Source organism: Pithys albifrons, chromosome 1 (assembly GCF_047495875.1).
Source record: "Pithys albifrons albifrons isolate INPA30051 chromosome 1, PitAlb_v1, whole genome shotgun sequence".
NCBI classification, from domain to species: Eukaryota; Metazoa; Chordata; class Aves; order Passeriformes; family Thamnophilidae; genus Pithys; species Pithys albifrons.
In genome coordinates, this window is record NC_092458.1 from 121,244,048 (window position 1) to 121,252,656 (window position 8,609).

At 45.6% G+C, this 8,609-nt stretch overlaps 1 long non-coding RNA gene across 1 annotated transcript; it reads right to left on the minus strand.

The window, feature by feature from the left end:
- Positions 1-982: 982 nt before the first annotated feature.
- Positions 983-4,477, minus strand: LOC139680737 (uncharacterized). The gene is made up of 3 exons (XR_011699402.1): positions 4,208-4,477; positions 3,966-4,011; positions 983-1,471 (listed from the first exon to the last, which is right to left on the minus strand). It is a non-coding gene; the product is annotated as an uncharacterized lncRNA (long non-coding RNA).
- Positions 4,478-8,609: the final 4,132 nt, after the last annotated feature.

Below are 8,609 nucleotides of genomic sequence, written 5' to 3' on the forward strand. Positions count from 1 at the left end.
GCTCACATTTAAAGCCAAATATGAAAGGTCATTTTTATCCTGGAATAGGGGCATTTCCGTAGAGAAGACATGATGGTGTAACTGCACCATCTATAAGTAACTTCTAGCACTTCGATAAGTCAACAAGGTCTTTGAGATTGCATTAAAGAGGGATTTCAGATGTCAATCTTGGCCCAAAGACAGGCTTGAGGCTTATTCCTACACATCTGGGTTCAGACCCTCAGCTGGGGTAAGCTGATGCCACCCTATTGATTTTTGAAAAGTTAAACCAATTTCCAGCAGAGGAGAATCCACTCCAGATTTCCCAGCTGCCCTATCAAAATCTTCTCAGAGCATTGACTGGGGAAAGAAAAAAGGCCTCAGCTTGATGTGAAAGAACATAATAGAGCTTTAATTTAATTTACTTAATTTTATTGGCAGCCATTGAATGATGAAATGAAAACAGATGATCTGGATGAACAAGAAAAGGTTAGATGGGAGTAACCCATTAGTAAATATCAAGGCATCATCCTATTGTCCTCATTTAATAAAGGAACGAGTCAGTAAGTATAATCATAAACATTTTTACATTTTAGTGAAGATTTATTTGACATCATTACTAGCAGAGGGATGAATTCTTGGAACAGCAAATGGTGAAACAGTCTAGGAGATGAGAAGCTAGTTCCTTTAGCTGGCATAAAGTGGCACTGCTCTACAGCTTGACCTATTTAATTCCACCTTTTTAGCAGCTGAGCTATGACTTTGGACTACTTTTCTTCAAAAAAACCAAAAACCTTTTCTTTGACAAATCTTCCAAACTTAGATCTTCTCTTACCTATCTCTTAAGCCATGATGAGAGACAACCTCCACTTGCAGAGGTAGTTGAGTTTCTTCTCAGGACATGATCTGAGGTAAAGCTTCAGGCCCAACATTTATGAACATTTACCATCCAGCTGCATCAGTGCTCAGGACAGTCCAGGACACAGCTGAGCTTGCTGGCAGCATGGCCAGCCCTTGGTCTGTCAGCAAGCACAGCTGCTGTCAGTATCTCCATAGGCTGTCACCAATTTGCATTGTCAGGGCCACCATCCCTTTCCCTTTCTCCACTCAAGGTTTTCCACCCTCCTCACAGCCCTGGGCATTGTCTCTGGGTGCTGCCAACTTCTGATGATTCTGCAATGGCTGGAACGAGAATTGGAGTGACCTGGCAGGGCAAAGGGCAGGGCACACTCCACTGTGGAGGGGGCCAACAAAGCACATTGCCCACAGCCCCCCAGGCCCAGGAGAGCAGGGAAGGGATGGGCTGCTTTGGAAACACACCCACCACATGTCAGACCTCGTCTGGAGAAGGAGCTTCTCGCCATGCCTGCTCCAAAATGGTCCTATCTCACATGCTGTGCAGTCAAGCTTTCAGCTGTCTGGGGCTGGCTGGAAGTCCATCCAAACAGGATTTAACAGCCACACTGAAACCTCATCCAAGGACAGGAGCACCCTGAGAGTTAGAAAAAATGTGACACAATGCGAAAGAGAGAAAATTCAGGTAAGGTGCAGGAAAACCAGACATGACTCCTCACTTAACTCTTTATAACTCACTAGTGGTGGGTGACACTTGTGCAAGAGAAAAGTTTATAAAAGGTTGTCCAGACCAACTATGAAAAAAGTTTTTCTTAATCACTACCTGAAAATAAATAATTAAAAATCTCCCTAAAATTAAAAAAATAATGAAAAGCTTTTCCTTCATTTTAGCTTGACCTGGTTAGAAATAAATGCCCCAAGAGTGCAGCACTTTTTTGTGGTTATGTATGCTGGGGTTTGATTTGACCCTATATGTACAGGGGCTGCAGATTCAACCTTCTTGCAAAGATGGGACCAGGTTGCCCAACCTGAAACTCCCACTGAGGAGCACCGACCTCACTTTCCATCACTGGCAGCTGCCCAAGGGCTGTCCCACTCCCCTCACTTGTAGAGACATGGCCAAATCCTGTATGAGCACCTCAAGCACTCAGGAAATCCCCAACACCTCACACCACCATGCCCTGCACCAGTTGCCTCATTCCTACCCCAGGGGACACACATCCTGCCACATCCTTTTGTCCATGTTTCCAAGCGATGGGTTGTTCCTGCCTCAAAAACCCTGGGCTGGGTTTTGCTGTGCTCCAGACCACCACCATGATCTTGTGCCAGCTGCTGTCCCCATGTGCCTACCCCAGGGCTCTGCTGAGGATTTCTGGCTTCCTGGCAGAGGCAGCAGGAAGAGGTTCTTGTCCTCTAGCTGGGATGATGGATGTTGCTGTTATCCCTGTCAGAGCACCCTTATGGCTGTGTTGCTGGGAGTGCTTAGACTGTGCTGGTTTCTGCTCTAATTTTCTTCTCCCCACTCTCCCCAGCTCCATTAAAATGCCCAAACCTGGCTTAGTGCTTTCAAGGTACCACTCCCTTCCAAACCTGAGGGGCAAAAAGGCAGAGCCACAACAGGGCAGCCAGTGACACCGTATGAGCTGGGCTGGTGGTCCATGCAGCTGATCCCACAGCAGCAACCTATTTTTACAGTGTTTCTGCCCTTTCTCCCAATATCTTCCCCTTGGCTTTAATGAGCAGAGCCCTCACAGGTTTCACTGTATGCTTGATCTCAGAGAGTTCACAAAAATCAGTGTTCATCCTGCAGTGCTGTGACCAGGAGCAAGGAGAGGATATTAAGGACTCTGGTTTTGGAGAGACACACTCTTTTCCCAGTGCAGAGGCAAGTTACAGGCATATCCTCTTTTCCCGAGCAGCAAGACTACTGAGGGTAGAGTTGTGTGATATCAGGGTGGCCCCCCTATTATCACCTTCCTACAGGACAAAACCCTAACCACAGCAGAATACACTTCTGTGAGACCAGATGTCAGAACTAACCTGAAAAATCCAAACACTGTCTCTAAAGAAAATCAAAAATCCTGCCACTTCCTACTTTATTTCCAATATTTTAGTTTTCAACACTTTTCAACAACAACAGAAAGAGGTGAAAAAAAATCCAGAGTTTTCTGGGAAACCAATTCTCTGTGAAATTTTTCTGTCTGGTCCAAACCAGAATGTTTTGCAGGGGATTTCCCTGTTTGAATTCCAGCCCTAGCAGCAGCCTGTGATGCAGGATCAGGACAGCTTTCCTGGCTCCCAGAGCTCCTGTCATCCAGCTACACACCACAAACTGTGCCTGGCACAGGGTGGTCTCCACAGAGGGAGGGGAGGGCTGTTCCCTGCACTGTTACAGAGGAAAAGCTGCTTGTATCTTAACACATTTTATCTGGCAGGCATTTCAAAGGCTTTTCCTCTGGATCAGGTCTGCAGGCACTGCCTACATTTCCTTTTTACAGAAATTGGCAGGTTGAGCTATGCAAAATTCCTTAATCCTGTTTATCTGCTGTCTCCTTCCCAAGAGGCACAATGCTCCTGTGGCCTCTTTGAGCTTTCCTCTATGCCATTAACAGAGTTATATTTGCCCATTTGAAGGACAAGCACAGGCAGAGTGAGAGGAGGGCAACTAGTGGCCCTTGACATCCCAAAATGTGGGATTTCAGTGTGCAGTAAGGCAGGTAAGTGCAAAGGCACTATGCCCCTTTAGCCTTTCCTGGACTAATAAACTCCACAGCAAAGGACTTGTGTCCCGAGCACAATTTTATGTGTTGAGCACATAAAAATAACCCCTTGCCCAGGGCTAAAACCTTAAAATTATGATCTTAAGGGAGGAGTGGTGCAGGTCACACTTCTCATTGCCTATTCCTGCTGCCTTGTGGTCCTGATGGGGCAAGAGGAGCATGGTTTGAGGATGCAGGCATGAGAGTCGGAGTTACCTGTCTTCTGGACCAAAATCTTGATCTCAGTGCCCCAGGGTGCTCAGTGCAGAGATGCTGCTCTGTGCATCTGAGTTTTGTAGTCCCAAGGGCAAGGAGCAAATAAATCAGCTCTGTCCTTAACCTTTGCACAGGGGAAGTCACTTCTGTTCTTACCAAGAGAGAGTGCTGGTCTGGTCCTCAGGGGTTCTGCTGGGGTGTCCTTGAGGGATAGAGGATGAGAAGGGACTGAGATGGGGTGGTGGCAGTAGGTCAGGTTATAAAGGAAGACAGTGAGGCACTGCTGGAGTAGAGGAAGGGGTAATGCTAAGGCAAGGGCAGCATAAAGGAGGAAGAAAGAGGAAAGTCTCACTTTTGGGGAATGTCTCAAACCCGGTGCCACCGGGAGCGACGCTCACCTCCTTGGCTGGGACCGCAGATCGATGGACCTCCTCGTGGCTGCTGTGGGTGGAGGTGTGTGAAAGCCCTTGAGGTGCTCATGTCTCATCCCTCTCCCCTCCTGGCCTACAGATGGTCTGTGCAGGTATCCCTTATTCCTTGAGGTCTGCATTGTAGGTCCAGCTGATGAACTTTGAGGTCCAGATCCTGCTGATGAGCGCTGCAGAGCGTTCCCAAAGCAGAGCTGGTGGCACATGCAGGTGCACACAATACTCAGAGAGTGTTAGTGCCAAAATTCTGACTTAACAACCTGAGCGCTGTTCTAGCAAAGTTTGTGTGTGGGTATAGACTGAGCTGGGATCCTGCCTGGATATGATTCACCTTCCTTCCCCCTCAAGGGGGGTACATTTGGAAACCTATCACCAGGCTGGCAGCAGCTCTGGTGAAACACTGGCTGTCTTCTCCTGGGGCTAAGAAGGGAGGCCACCTCAAGTACATTTCTAAAATCAGCCTCTTTCTGTTATTTACGACATAATTTTGCGTAAGGAGCGTTGCTCATGAGCCTGTTCTCTAGGATGCAAAGTGAAGAACCATATGTCATGGTTTGGACTGCCAACACATCAACATTGCAATCATTTGCAGACTGTTTCACATTTCTTTGATTTGGGAATGTGTGTAATTAGCTCCCCAGAACAGCCGGGTGGAGGAAACTCGGTCTGTTATTTAGGCAGAATTAACATCCTTGTTTTCTGTATTGTGATCCTTGGCTTCCTAGTGCTGCTGCCACAGCAGTGGAGATATCAGTGCTGAGGCATTCATTCCTTGAACCTGCCTTGGTTGCAAAACTATTTCTGCTTCTTTGCTAGGCTATCCCAAGGACCCACAACTGGTACAAGATGTGCTGATGCTGTAATTAGTAAATATCCATTGCAAGTGACAGCAAAAGATTTATAGCCACCATCAGAGGTTTCAGCAAGAGGAAAAATGCCAAACCACTTATGCTCACTACCAGCACGAGAGTTTGCTGCTGTGTGCTGTGTTTATCTCCAGCCTCCCACCAGGGCCCAGACAGTATTTCCTACCCTTTGTGCCAGAGACACAGTAGATAAATCTTTACTGACCTGTTGTGGCAGAAGATGTGTATGAATGTGCTGGTGGGGAAAGAGTTACGTTATTTTAGTAGGTTAACAACCTCATACAGGCTTTGTGCTGCTAGCATTTGGCCTCCTACCAGGCATATGATCATCCTGTTATGCTTTCTGTTCCTATGCTGGTGGTTTATGCAGGTTGGTTTTCAGCAGTGCCTACATACAGCCAAAAATCAGGAGCAGAGAACCTGAGTCGAATGGCCTCCCACTCACCTGTGCCTCAGAGGCAGGAAAGGGCTCTGTCCCCAGGGAGAAAGGGCAGACAGTGAGGGGCAGGGATATCAAAGATGATTTCATTTCCATAAGAGTTGCCCTGGCCAGGCAAAGAAGCCAATTTATCCTATTTGCAAGCAGAAGGAGAGCTCATTTTTTGCCATTGCAAGTAGGATGTCTCCCAAACATGCACACCAGCATGACACTGTGTCTAGTGCTTGATTGTCCTCAAAGTCTGCAACCACATGAGCTTGGCCAGAGCCGTTACTGGTATTTGGACACCTCCCTCATCCTCTTTCTTCCTCACTCCTGTAGAGGTCTATGCACCCATGGGTTCTCCATTGCCCAGTACATGGTCTCTTAAGCAGGAAAAGTCCTTGCCTTAGTCTGGCCTGGGATACTCTTACAGGAATGAAGTCGTCTGTGACATCCTTAAATGTAAATTTAATCAGAATTGACCAATAAGTTCAAAATTATTGAAGTAGGGTAAGGGGATCAGAGTGCTTTGTTTGTGTGTTACAGAGGAAAAATGGAAATTACTATTTGCAATCTTAGCATGCGATAGCTTATCTCTCCATTTCTCCTCTTTCACATGTAAAACAAATCCCATCATTACACTGATCACAAAATTAACACAATACTGATTGTTATTTCTTCCGATTTCCCCTTTCTGCTCCCTTGACCATCTCTGCAGGTAGCATGGACAGCCTCCTTTGGTCAGTTTGAGTGCCTTTCTCTTCTCAACCCCTCCTTCTCCTGGGACACCTGTCCTCACTGCCTGGAGGGACACACTCAGCTCCTTGGCTACCAATGCAGCAGAGTTAGAGCAGGGGTAGTTTGTCAGGTACTTTGTTTTCCCATGGCCCCTGGCTCACACTGCACCAGACATGCTCTTCCAGCAATGCTCTTGTCCCGCTGAAAGGCGCTGTGGACCCGTTGGATGGTTTGACACAGCACTGGGCATGACGGCAGGAGACAGAGCCAAAGCCAGGTCAGCTGGATGTGCTGGAACACGTCCCCTGGGAACCGCCTGACTCGGCTGCAGTCGCTGGCCTGTGGCTGACCCTCCAACTCGTGGTGTTTCAGTCAGGGGGATGCTATTTTGATGATGCTTCTTCAGATTTAGTGTCATTTTGGCCTTGCTCCCATTGACGTTGTGGCCGTGGCTCTGGACATCAGCTGGCCACAGCGTCTCCTCCAGCTCATCTCTTTCTGCTGCCTTTTGCTTCACTGTCCTCAGCCCTCAGTTCTGGGCTTTGCTTTCTCTGGGGAAGGGCTCAACAAACTGCTTTTCCTTTCAATTGCACCAGCTCACTTCCTCTCCCTTGTATTGCTACTTTGGTTCATAAACTTGAGATATTTCAAACTCAAGGTACTTTTGTTGTTACTTAGTCCTGTTTCCAGAGGTGTTTTGAGGAGCTGGAGGTGGTCATCCCTACTGCTGAATATTATTCTTTCCCTTGGTCACCATCCCTGTTTCAGTACATTTCTTTTCCATTTGACTGCCACTAGATCATACAAAAGTTTGGGTCAGCTGTAGTTGTATAAGCAGGCTTTGGAAAGAATTGGATTCTGGATTGATTGGGTACTCAGTTGATCAGTATAACAGAAAGAGGAATTTTTTCTGTGACTCAGAGGATAGCATTGTGCTTGTAAATCAGGTGAAAGGCAAGAAGGGCTTGTGATGGGTTATTTTTTTGGATCAGAATCTGCTTAGAAGGTAAGGAGGTTTTGGTAAACAATTTTGTGAATGAGTCTGCTGTTGATATGTATTTATAGATCACCATGACGCTGAAGGTTTCTGGTAAGACATTTGCAAAATCACTGTTATTCTGTAAAGATACATGTAAATGAGTTGACATTTTCCCAGTGATAAAAGGCCAGCTTCAACACAGAATCAGAGAATTACAGAATCATTTAGGTTGGAAAACATCTTAAGATGCTCAAGTCCATTCATTTGTTCTCTTTCTGGCTACATATTACAGAATATTTGCAAATGAATGTAGAAAATAGATATTTGAGGTCATAAAAGGGCACGTTTGAGAGATTGCTTCTGAGACTTTTCCCAGGGTGATGCTGGTCTTCCAAGCAATGGAGACTGTGAGCAAGGAGCCAATAACAACTGGTTAATAAGGTTTGTTTTGTAAAAAGGCCCATTTGAGTGAGCAGTTAAAAGGCAATCTCTTCCCTTGACTTCTGCCAGAGTAAGCCAGTGACTTTCAGTAATAATTTTTATCTGTGTGTCAAGAATTTAACCTCGAAAGCATAAGTGGACTGCATTAATTAAGCTTTATCTAATCTTCAGCTAAAATGATGGTCAATAAACAAACAGAGCTTTCTGAGGATGGAATTCCCTTGTGTTTATATGGTCCACAGCAGTTTCACCTCCTGGGCAGAAAAGTGTTCCCCAGTCATTTTGTAGTGCACTTTCTGTAAGGAATGCAAACCCTCCTTACATCTTATTTGTGTCAATCAAAAATTATCACTAAGCCTCTTCTTCCAGGAAATGTGGGGACCAGAAGAGCTGCGCAGCAACTTCCAAGCATCCACAGGGTCTGACACCTGAAGTAAAGTGCTCATTTTGTAAGATCTAGTCTTGTTTTTACATTTCCCTCCTTGCTGTATCTAGTTACCCAACCTAGTGCCTCTTTGAGGGAGGTGTGGACTTACGTTTCCATCATATCTAAGCTGGAAAATATTACTAAGACCATGTCTTACACAGGGTTATTTACACAGAGTTGTGGGTACATCCCTAGGACAGAGTGAGACTAGAGATGGTTTTTATTATTTTTTGGCAACATAGGACAGATGGGCATTTTGAAATGGAATTCAGTGAAAGACAAGAAATGGGTTAGTAACTATGTATCTATTTATAAAAATATAAATACACATATATAATATACATGTATAATGTACATACAGTGGGTGCCTGTGCATGTGTTTTCAAGGAATATCAAGCTGCTATCCCAACTGTTTTCATTAAAACATTAGGACATTATGTTTTCACAATGGGATTCTCAGGTTCATTTTCTCTCTGAGGCAACCTCAGTGTCATCCACAT